The sequence below is a fragment of the Mytilus edulis genome, chromosome 2 (genome assembly GCF_963676685.1).
Source record: "Mytilus edulis chromosome 2, xbMytEdul2.2, whole genome shotgun sequence".
In the NCBI taxonomy this organism is placed as follows: Eukaryota; Metazoa; Mollusca; class Bivalvia; order Mytilida; family Mytilidae; genus Mytilus; species Mytilus edulis.
Genome location: NC_092345.1, coordinates 46891795 through 46905055, shown reverse-complemented (window position 1 = coordinate 46905055; position 13261 = coordinate 46891795).

Below are 13261 nucleotides of genomic sequence, written 5' to 3'. Positions count from 1 at the left end.
TGCGAAGTTAGAACGTTTAACATATTTGAAACATAATAACTTATATGCAGATTTACAAGAATACCCACCATCGTAGAAGTTCAGCTTAGTTCTATAATTTAACACTTTTCAACACTATGATGTCTTTTCAAAACAGTCTTCCATAATGGGACAAGATACGAAATTCATGTGTGCAATTAAAAGCCGGAAAGGTCGTAATATGGCGTCTTCTCTTGTTCCAGAGGCGATCTACAGAGTTTGTGTGTTACATGAAACACAACATCTTAAATATATGTCGATTTGTTATGCGTAAAAAATATAATTTCATTCTACATGACAAAATTTTCCTTAAACTACTGTATATATTCGCTCTGCTAATCATATTATTAAACACTCGTAATATGTCACCTGAAGAGCACCCCAGAATTACAGACGATTTTGTATGTCAATTATAGGTATAAATTAGAAATGTAGTTGGTTTATGCTAAAAACAAACATTGAAACATATGCTTAAAAAAATCTCCAAGCAAAAATCTCTCAAAAGTAAAAACAACGAACATCGCGCTTTCTTTATCATCAATTGGGTGTCTTAAATTGAGGTATTGGCTAGGTTATGTAGTTATTTGTTATTTTTCTTGTCATCCATGTCAATACTTAGAGTATTAAAAAAATGAATATTTCGTGACATATAATATTTTGGATAGCAAAAATGGTTAAAATATTTCTTAATTAAATTTCATTTTTTATTAAAATCATACGTTCGAACCCTTTAGACACCCATGACCAGTGTGCATACTTCATCCGGGTATAAATCGCAGGTAGTGTGTAAGATATGCAATTATAAAGTATTTGTATCTAATCGACTGTGTGTATTTAAATAACCAAGTGACACATATTGGTATTATACATGGTTTTTCCTTTGTTATTCAAATAAGTTCTTTAAATTGTTTGATTTCGTGTACTAGCTAAACTATATTTGTGAATTGTTCTTCTCGAGTAATTAACCTGCGACATGGGTCTATATAAATAAAGTTTTGATTTATTTTAACAAAAACTATCTCACGCATAGTTAGTGTAACATATGAAAAAATGTGACTTTTTTCTCTTGAATTATGCTTATTGATAATACTTTCGACAATATTATAAATAGAACGATTTAAATTTAGAATTATATTATCTTCGAACCAAATAGTTTTTCTTATGTGCGGTATCAATCCAACGATGTATTAATTTTACCAAATAAACGATATTTCGATATTCTTAAACATTTCTATAGAGAGTCTGTTTGCTTATAAATATTATATCAAACTGAATAGCATGTAATAATATGACAGAGAATATTATTATCAATGTTAATTAAAAAATACAAATAATACAAATTTGCGTGTTTTGATCGAGTTAAGCCTTCCAAATGATATTTAGCATGTTTAATAGTGTGTCTTTCTATGTTGTGATTTTATACTATTGTTTCTGAAAAGAGAGAAGGTTTGGTACCATTAAAACGTTTAATCCCGCTGCAAATGTTTGCACCTGTTCTAAGTCAGGAATCTGATGAACAGTGGTTGCCGTCTGTTTATGTAGTTCATACGTGTTTCTCGTTTCGCGTTTTTATATAGATTAGATTGGTTTTCCCGTTTGAATGGTTTTACACTAGTAATTGTTGGGGCCCTTTATAGCTTGCTGTTCGGAGTGAGTCAAGGCTCCGTGTTGAAGGTCTTATTTTGACCTATAATGGTTTACTTTTATAAATTGTTACTTGGATGGAGAGTTGTCTCATTGGCACTCATACATGTACCACATCTTCCTGTATATATAAACAATATTTCTTAAAGCATTGAATATTGTAAATTAATGAAATTTAGTATTACGAGCATTTATTATTGCCATTTTGAAAGAGTTTTATTATTGAGATTTATTCAGGATCTGCATAGAGATACACAAGATATATTTATCACATATTAAAAGGCGAATCCTAAGTACTGCAATTCTAACCTATTCGCATTTTTCGCATTAATAATATAAACCTCTCAATAAGTTCTGAATTTAAAGTACTTAGGATCACAGTGTAGAAGTATCTGGACTAATCGACATATTTTTTTGTAAATATATACACAGCCGGACTTTTTGCTGTTTTCTTTATTCTTCTTATTTCGAATCGTTGACTACATGCATATGCTTTACCTTTTGTTTACATAAATAAGATGTGGTATGCGGGCCAATGAGACAACTCTCTATCCATGGTACAATGTATAAATTAACAAAACTATAGGTTAGAAACCCATATCCAAAACTAATCAATTGGAACAGTGAACAATTTAATCAAAAAGAGTAATTCGCGAACAAGGTTAATTGAACAGAAACAAACTGTTTTAAAACTTTAGGTGTGGCACTGAAACAATTTCATTTTGGTTAAGTACTGTTGGTATGCTGGTACACGTATTTAAGAGTTATCATGGTTGGGTTGAAAGAATAGAGAATAATGGCAAGAAGTGCAGGATAAATGACTTAAGAAAATAAGATATGTTTTAAAAAATAAGTGAATATAGAAATGAAGGAACATAATTCAGACTCTCGTAAATCACAAGCCTTGACAAAGGGTGGTTTAATTTGAAATTTTTGATAGATAGTTTGAATTATCTAGTTTATCATTTTTAAATGCTGAAACTGGTTTGAAACACATTAACAAAATTATAATAATACAAATCCATCCCAGTCAAAAAATGATTTGCTATTCATTACCGCACAACACAGTTGCAATACAAGATCAAGTCATTATAACTATGTCGCACAACTTTTAGACAATTTCTTAATGTAGTTATCGAACTTTGGCCATTTTCTACCTGTTAAAACTTCATCGCCCTTAGTTAGTTATTTTTAAATATATATGTTTAAATGAATATGTTTTTTTCTTGTCTTCTTGTATTGTATAATTTTATTGATGCTCAAAACAGTTTGTGTATTTAGCGTCCAAATATTTGACAAAGCTTGCCTTTTAGAGGTGTCCAAAACCATGCATTATGAGCACTAAAATCTCATAAATAAAATTTTCCTTTTAATTGTAGCATTTGTTCCAGCACCGTTTACCATTGAATCACAGGCTCCTGACTCTTGACATGCACAAATATAGTATGTTGTAGTTCTTATAAGGACATTATTCGTAAATATAGCTCAACATGCAGACTTTTTATACGTTCAGGTATTTCACATCCAATTTTGTATGGAAATATTCTTTATAAAGCACAAAGGTGTCAGTATTCACCTCAAAAACTAATCAAACCTTTGAATAGCTATATACTTATTAAGAAGGGATCAGGTCATTAAAGATTGCATATTTTGGCGTTAATATTGATTCACTTATAGGGTCTTTGCATCGGAACTAAACAAATTTATTCAAAAACCAGTTGTTGGCATGACACGGGTTATGTTCTTCTCATATATGTTATGATGGTATGATACTAAGCCCCTAACGGGAAGGATTGTGCCTGATGTTCATATGATGAAATCATAATCTTTTAGTCAGTTTAATTGAGGTCTGGAGCTGGCATGTCAGTTAACTGCTAGTAGTCTGTTGTTATTTATGTATTACTATAGTATTGTCATTTTGTTTATTTTCTTTGGTTACATCTTCTGACATCAGACTCGGACTTCTCTTGAACTGAATTTTAATGTGCGTATTGTTATGCGTTTACTTTTCTACATTGGCTAGAGGTATAGGGGAGGGTTGAGATCTCACAAACATGTTTAACCCCGCCGCATTTTTGCGTCTGTCCCAAGTCAGGAGCCTCTGGCCTTTGTTAGTCTTGTGTTATTTTAATTTTAGTTTCTTGTGTACAATTTGGAAATTAGTATGGCGTTCATTATCACTGAACTAGTATATATTTGTTTAGGGGCCAGTTGAAGTACGCCTCCGGGTGCGGGAATTTCTCGCTACATTGAAGACCTGTTGGTGACCTCCTGCTCTTGTTTTTTTCTATGGTCGGGTTGTTGTCTCTTTGGCACATTCCCCATTTCCATTCTCAATTTTATCTTGTTTTGCAGGCGGAAACCCGGTTGAAGTAGAACAAAAGAATTAAGCTCTTTGTTAGAGAAGGCGATAAATGCTTACTGTAATGTTTACTATAGTAACAAAAAATTGAAAAGTTAATAGAAACAAATAAAATGACAATTTTCTGCTAAAAACAAAGTGTTTTATTAAAACAACATTTGCATAAGTTTTCAATTCATCTATTACAAAGTTAAGCAGAACATTTAGATATCAAGTTGACGACATGGGTATCTAAGTTGGATGTAGAAAATGCATAACTTCCGATTTTATTTTTAAATAACCACGGACGGAGAACATATCAATCTATTAATTCAGTAACTTATTTATCGTGTCTGTCCTTCCATTATGAATAAGAATAAGAATAAGAATTTTATTAGTATAAAATCCAAACAATAGGATTGTTACTAAAATACAAAACAAAAACAAAAACAAACAGACAGACAGACATACTTATTACAAAACGATAGACATTAAACACTACAAACATGTAGCATTGAAAGAATTTTTTTTTATATAGATTATTAATTTTAATTATAATACTATTTTTGACAGCATGCCTCCTCTTTAAAATTATTAATTCAAATATTATGCTTATATATAATATTAAAAGTTGAAACGTCAATTACACAGTTCATATAATGACATTATAATTGTTTCTCTCATTATACATTTCACTTATATAGTTAACAATAATAAGTAAAATATCACATTCTTCACAGGAAAATATAAAATCAAATTTGTTTTCTTCACTCATTGAATTAATACTGGGGACAATACTAGAAATTTCATTAAACATTTTGATCCTAGTTTTATTAATTTCTGAACATGTTATGATAAAATGAAATGCATCTTCCACCTCTTTATGGCATAAAGGCGTATTCTATTTTTTAAAGCTGTTTTGTTGTATCTACCGCGTTCAACAGCCAGCATACTATTACTTATTTTTATTTTAGCATAATTTTTTTGTAACATTTTTATCTAAATTCAATAAAAGGTACTTTTCTAGTTCATACTTTACTTTAAATTTTCTGTAGGTTCTTAGTTTATTTCCATTTATTGAGTTATCATCATTAAAGAGACATTTTTTCCAAAATATAATGTAATTTTCATTGAGCTTCTTCATGAGGGTTAAAAGTAATCGGTTTTTTTAGAAAAGGTACATTGATTTTTCCAAACATGAGTGAAATTACTCAAGAAACAAATCCAAAAACTGGGTTACAATTGTATCGAAAAGAGTAAATCAAGTGCACCTTTTTATGTTGAGCGTGTTTGAGTTGAATTTTTTGTCTTGAAAACGTATAAGCAAGAGTATTTGAAACATCAACTCGCTTCAGATTCTATCGTTTTTATATATCAAGGCTACATGTTTATTTTATAACATAAAAAATCACAGTTCCAAAAGATGAAATATAAGGGTCAAGTGAAATACCTTTCTAATGAATCACAAAAACAGAGTTCGAATAGCTATTTTTTACTAAATGTACTTGACGACAGTCTTTTAAGTTGGATGTTAAAAATGCATTTCTTCGAGAAGAAAAAATCATTTTTTGTGTGTGATAATTAGGGTGTATGGTCTTCAACCACTGAAAATGTTTAGTGTGCCCTTCCACGAAACATTTGTAAATTTCATGAATTTTCGAAAATTCCATCTGAAAACCGATAAGAAAATAGTTTCAAGTTGATTCAATGCAGACAAGAACATTTACTGATGCTCTTTGGCTTGCAGATACATTTGTATTTCAAAACACAACTGACATATATGGATCGTAATGGTGCTATGTGGATAAATTTGTCGGTTTCCAAGAGCTAAATTGGCAGAGCGTCATGCCTAAAACGGCTACCATTTCTACGATTGTAAAAATGAACTGGCGTAATGGGGAGATAATTTTGACGAAGTAGAATCCTGACTGTTTGGTTAAAATTGAACAGTCGTTATGTTTATCACCACAAACTTGTTATTTATGGACCTATACTGATAGATACTACATTAGATTTTAGAATATAAACTCTTCAACTTCAGGATGGTACAAGCCGTGTATTAGCAGACTATGTCTAAAATGCCAACCAATACTGAATATTCAAACATTTACTTGACACTCCACTGGGTCTTACCAACTATAAATTGCAATGTAACTTGCAAAACCAAGAATGTTGCACACCATCTTCAGTATCGTCGTGACAATCAGTAGATTGGCGAGTCCGAACAGCCATTCTGTACCGATTATCAGGTTATCTGCATGTTGATATCGTAAAATATCAGCTGCGATACATAATATGAAGCTTTTTGTCGAGTGAGCGTAGCGAACGAGATCAAAAAGCCTTCATATAATGTCAAGCAGCTGATATTTTACAATATCAATATGCAGATAATCTGATAATCGATTTATCGGGCTATATTTGCGTGATTCAGAAGTGTTTTCTTTGTTTCACCAGGACACAAAAGATGACTTGATAAGTTCGGGTCAAAGTTATTAACGTCGGGTCAAACATTATGACGTCGCTGATATGTCCGGGTCAAAGTTATTAAGGCCGGGTCAACGTATTTGACGTCACAAAGACATGATACGGAATAATATTAAGAGCTGAACAAAGTGATATAAACAGTGGGACGACCGATAAATTAAAATATCAATGGTCATCGACGTGACTACACCTGCAAATCTGATCTCCCCGTTAGTCGTCATTTGATATCACCTGGGCATGCCAAAGCCCATATCAAACAAAAACCTTACCATCATCATCATAGACCGCAATGAGTGTTGGTCAATGCCCGAAAGACTTGCTCGGCAAAATTATAGATAGGAAAGTTAATGGTAGTTACCCATAGGGCATAAATACAAAACATAGAATGAGGGCCTACAATCACTAGTTTTCTGCCTTCTGTACTTCTAGGACTTATACAATTTTAAGGAATTTATTCCTGTTCCCAAACATCCATATTGAAGAAAAAATTATTCGTTATAATTTGTATACCGGTCAAGATTATTATTTCAGTTTGACTACCTGATGCCAAGATAAGAATCATTTAACATATTGCTTATAAAGGATATCAGTTATCCGGAATATTTAACATTTGTTTATAATTTTAATTTTTTTGGTGATGCAGTACCATTTTTGACTTAATTATTATATATTATCTTTGTAGTGTAGTGTATCATAATTATATAATCCATCGTTGGCTATTATTCAGATATATACACATTATTACTCTAAATATTTCAAACGTCTATTATACATTAGTTTTAGACATTAGTCAACGATCTTTCTTACGAGGATTCTGGATCTTTACAAGTAACGATGTAATGTCATGTACTAAAAAAAGATTTATATACATGCCAATAAAGTGTACAAAACAACACCAATATTTAAAAAAAAAATAAACATAAAATGTAGCTATCTATAAATATTTCGTTTCACAGATATCTTGCATCTGTGTGGTTATGATGTAAAATGAATCATATCAATCTACAAAAATGTATATATATATATATCTAAATAGGCGATTAAGGGTGTAGGTAGGGGTGATTCCTCGTTCAATGACAGAAGTGTTTTTTTCTCGTCAGGAAATGAGGAATCACTAAATACCAATATGTCTTTGGAAATTTATTTGGAATAAATTGACGCAACTTGCAGTTATGGAAAAGGAATAACTTCAACCAATCCTTACTTTAAGGATTCATTATTTGCTACATCAATTGAGGGAGACGTCCTAACATTGGTTGCATTTAACTAGCACATGTCTTGTTACATGTTTCTAAATATACTTTTTTTTTATATAAGTATATCACAGACGACACAAAGGTGAATAACCAGATTACATTTCTAAACAATTTTATGATACCTATCAATAAATAATGCATTTCATAAGGGACTATCATTTCCTTTTTTTTCATTTTCCTATTACATGTATCTTCTGTTATGTATTTTTTTGTTTTGTTTTTTGTCTCTCAACATATTTATATATATATATATATATATTTCTGAGTAATTCAGTCAACCATGTTCGCCAAAGTTTGACATAAAACTCGCCAAAACGTAATACTAAAAATAAATTAAGGACTGAAAGTATAAATACATAATACTTATGTTATATGAATTTAAGGCGCAATTACTACATAAGTAAGTCGCCTACCAAAACCAATAACAACAACAATGTATCATCAAAAGTGTGAGACGTTTTAATATTCATCGGCAATGAAACCTGAATATTCAAGAAATTTGCAGGAATAATAAAAAAAAAGAGTGTCTATCGTCATGGCATTCCGTTCAATATGGAAAGTGCGTTGGATGTCATCATCAACATTATTCAACTGACAGTGATTTATTCAAATATCGTTCATTAAGCTGTTATGGATCTGCCCAGCAGCTAGAAATTGTTATGCATTTACTGTTGGTTTTCATTCAGTGACCAATTGTCATCAAGTTTTAACTTGTTGGCCAGTTTGTTGATGTTGGTTGTTTGTTGGTTTATATTGTTGAATATTGTTGAATAAATGCCATGGCAAATAATCAGCCAAATTTCAAATTTAATTGTTTGTTTGTTGTTTATATTGTTCTTGCGAAAGAATGGAACATAACACATCTGCAGTTGTATATTCATTGCGCACATTGAATATGCAATAACGAGGTCAAATTTGTCAGTCGTCATCGGATAAAAACGACAAATCAAAGAATTCGACTTTATATATAACTAATATAGGACAATGGTGTAGATTAAATTACACCACTCCAGACCCGTTTGTTTTACACATAATTAATATTGCCAATAATTAACAAGTTCCGGGTCGAATCCGATACCAATAGTAATACCAAACGGTGTATTTAGGATTTTGATATCTACACGGGTCATAATCACAGGGTTGACAGTACTAAATTCAATCATTGTCAAATTGTTCCCTATTGTAGTATTTTAATCAGTAAGACTTTCTAAGATAATAATACGAATACTAAAAATCTGGACTTAAAAATAGTTACAGTTTTCAATTTGTTAGCGGCATGACGTAAAACAGCGAATAAAAGAATTCAACTTTATTTACAATGCTGTTGATTAAAAAATACTCCATTCCAGGACCTTTTGTTATCCAAATAATTAATATTACCAATAATGGACAAGTTCCAGGTCGACGGGTTCAAACAGAAAGATTTTGAAAGCAGAGAAAACTGTGTATCTTATAATCGACATGACTTTATCAGATGACAATACCAATACTAAAATAAGGCTTACGCATAGTTATATACTTTAATTCAGTCACGATATCCTAACGGGAGTGTTTTAGTATTTCTGAAATTTCAGGTTGATAGATTTTTTTTAAAAGATTTTGAAACAATGTGAAGTAATTGAACGTGTCATCCCAAATAAAAAGCATCCTACGATTTAAACTGTTTTTTCTAGAATTTTAGAGTTGACAAAGGTAAAGGAATAGCAACAGATATTGTATAGTAATATGAAATATAACTCAAATAAAAAGCATAGTGCGAATGAGAATTAATCCTTTTCATTTACATGTATCCCATTTACTCCCAAAGTTTTAAATTTTCTGATTCAAAATTTTTCACGAGTAAGTCTACCCTCCCTAGACCAAGTTGTGTTCTGACTCCTAGCAGACAAGTCTTCTCTCTTACTCCTCAAATCCGCGAGCTCATCAGAGCATACAATACTATTTTTCAAGTATGATTTGATTCGTTTTGGGTTCTAACCTACGACCTCCCGTAGCCGAGGCGATCTCGCCACTACGACATCTCAAATGCTGTTTATTTGTCGCTTGAAATCACTCATAAATTACTCGTTCTGCTGAAAAGGAAATCACAATACATGTATTCAAATTTAATCACTAGCAGGTTAAGGATATTTGAGTAAAATAATGATTTAAAGATATGTCTCATCAATTGCACAAATAATTATAATCCATCAAAACGGAATCATGCATACCGCAGAATGCTTTTGGAAATAGTGAACAATGGTTTTTACGAGTTATAATTTCTTTATTTTTTGCCTAGAAGGACGACATATTTTGGTTGTTGATTTGTATTTTTTTTTTTTTTTTTTTTTTTGTTATTATTATTAAATACGTTCAATTCTAAAATTCCCTCCAAATGAAAATATCGTAATTTTAAGACTAAATTTTGGCTTTATATTGTTGTTATTTGTTACAAAAATTACGACAAAGTAATATAGGAATACCGAATGATGCTGTACACATATTGTGAATTTTAATAAAGATTCGAAGACGTGATTTGAATTTTCCCGGCTAGTGAAATAAGTGTTTTAGGAAAATGATTGATTGTTGGTACTACTTTTAAGCGCTACTTTTAGGCTATTTCATGGTGGCCAGTACTTATTGGTGGAGAAGCCGGAGAAAACCACCGACCTTCGATAGAAAAACTGAAAACCATATATAGTCAATTAAAATTGGAGCCGAGTGCACCTGCACGAGCGGGGTTCTAACTCAAAACTTCAGTGTTACGGAAATTGATTAGGTATCTTTGTATAAAAAACTTTAATAGAATAATTCCTCACACAAAGTGTCAACAAGTTTAAATACTTATTTTATTATTAGATATAAAATGAAGATGATATCAATTTGACATCGTCATCCTGAACATGAAATATTTGCCACTGAACATTTAGCACCCTGCAAACCATCAATCGATTTTACCTGTTTTTTTGGTAAAATCTTGCGTCAAAGTACGTCTTTAGTCAAAATGATTTAATTTTATATAAAGGAACCCAATACATAGCTAAATTTTCAGAGACTTTTGGATTAAGTTATATTTGATGTCCTTCTAATACATGTTTGGTATACACTCTCAAATATGTCAAAATTTCTGTTTTTGGACATCTTTGGGATACTACAAGTAAAAAACTGTAAAAGTTAAGAAAGTTCGGTTGTTGTTTGCTTAACGTACAGTGGCAAATATTACATGTATGTTGGGGACGATGAAATGCAAAACAATGATTTTAAAACTTAAGAAAAACATTTAAATCTATGATGTTGTAAAATGGACTGAAGATTGAAGGACTTCGGGGAAATAGCCATGGTGTAGTATTTATTTTAAAGGCGCGTTAATCCAAACAGAAATTCAGGTAAACACACTCAAAATTAAGCTTGAACAATATGAATTATAGTCCTAAAAAAGGGAGTGTACATACATAAAGCAATTAAAGGTAACTCCCAGCAAACACATGTTTGAGGATTAAAATTGTTAAATATATATTTTAAAAAACAATGGGGTACATGTGTCAGTCAGTTATTTAAAATATTTCAGAAGTTTAAATAAACCGTTAAAACAATGTGAGGATTGTAAGAAAGTCAAAAAGTACTTATCGGTAATTAATTTACATACATTTAAAAACAAGTGCACTTTATAGCTTACATTAAACGAAAATTTTCGATTAACACATTGTGTCTTTGATTTCAGACAGGAAAATGGTGTCAAACCTCTGAAATATTTCACACGAAGAACATTAAAAATTTGAAAATGCTAGTCGAATTTAAGCAGTGTAATAAATATTAATGTTTAAAAGAAAAAGTAAATTTAAGTAAATGCACTATTCGGGGCAATTTTTAATATAGTTTCTTCTTCCGTTATTCCTCTTTCGTAATTTGTAATTAGGGTTTTTGTTGACTGATTTTTGTCCTCTTGCCATGTTGTCTTCGACTTGAGATTTTTTATCGTCATCTTGGTATATTCTTACTATTTTGCAACAATGGTGCAAATATTGTATTTTAGTAGCAATTTTTGTAATGACTGTGTGAAACAAATATTTGGGCATATAACGCGCTGATAAATGTCATCTTAGAAACAACGTGCTGTAGTATTATTTGAGGAAAAATGTCATCTCATTTATTTCAAGCATATTTATGTGAAGTAAAGAAGACAGGAATGATTAATATGGGTGGCTGTTTAACGTCTACCGACAAATCAAATGTATATTCATGTCGAGAATATGTTAATACGTTATGAATATATTCAGCCTGCTTTGTACTAGACCTTCACGTTGAGTCAGAGTTTTAACTGCTGGGTTACAATGTAAACGTAGCAGTCAGCAGGAAGACATCATCCTATACTCGGACACATCATTCTGAGTCTTATATATAGCTTTGCTCTTACTGTTAAATGCCGGATGAAGATGAGCGTAGAAGCAGCAATGCCAACGACCGCCTGCACCTGAGGCGAACACGATACCACAAGAGACCACTTAGGTGGTAAAGGAGACGGAGAAACATGACTGGGGAATACTTTACCTATATATCTGTCGTAGAATAGGCATACCAGTCTTCAGATTTAAAGGCAAAAATGACTACATCGATCAGGGATATTATTAAAAAAAAACAAAAAAAACCTTTGAGAATTACAAAACATTGACTTTGGTAACAACTATTTGAAGGAAGACATGTTGCAAGGCAAAATGAATGTCCCGATTCCACTGTCCTTCTTTTTTGTAAATAACAGCAAATATTTCAATCCTTAATCCAAGTTTCCAATTTGCAGTACCATTATGAGTATTGTTTGGTCTGTTATTGTCCTGACCAAGAATGAAAATTTGCCACTGGATACAAAAACAAACAATCATTTTTCAAGTTGTTTACGATAAATTGTACCCCTACACGACCAACACTAGCCTCTTACATTGTAATATCTAATGATGCGTAAATATTACCATAAACAATCAACACACAGGAAAGTTATATTTCTTTGAAAAGCTTTTAAAAATCAATCCTAATCCGAAGTTCAAAACCAATTTCAACAGCGATCTTTCATTTCTTGTTTTATTTATTTTTTAAAGTAAACAAGTGTGGACACAGATGAGTGTGGATAGTATGTTTGGATGTTTGAAAGTGTTTTATGATAAATGTAGTTCTATGATTTTCCTATATGTTTTATTAACTGTGTTGCACGATGACAACCAACCTGAGCATTAGGATTGTTGTTTATTTTATATTTAGTTTAGTTTTTATGTTCAAGACGGGCATGGAAGAGACACTAATTGCATTAGTTACCAAATGATTATGATAGAATATGTTCCACATCTTTGATATTGGATATATTTTATAGCTAGGAGAGCAACACATAAATTTAATGTTCAATTTTTCATGATTTTTTAAAGTAAACAAAATCTGCAGTTTTAGCATGTAACACTGTCGTTGGTACCTTGTATGCAATTGAACTACATGTTGTATACATTTGCTTCATGTTCATGTTCGGGGTAACAATGCACTCACTGAAATGATGATA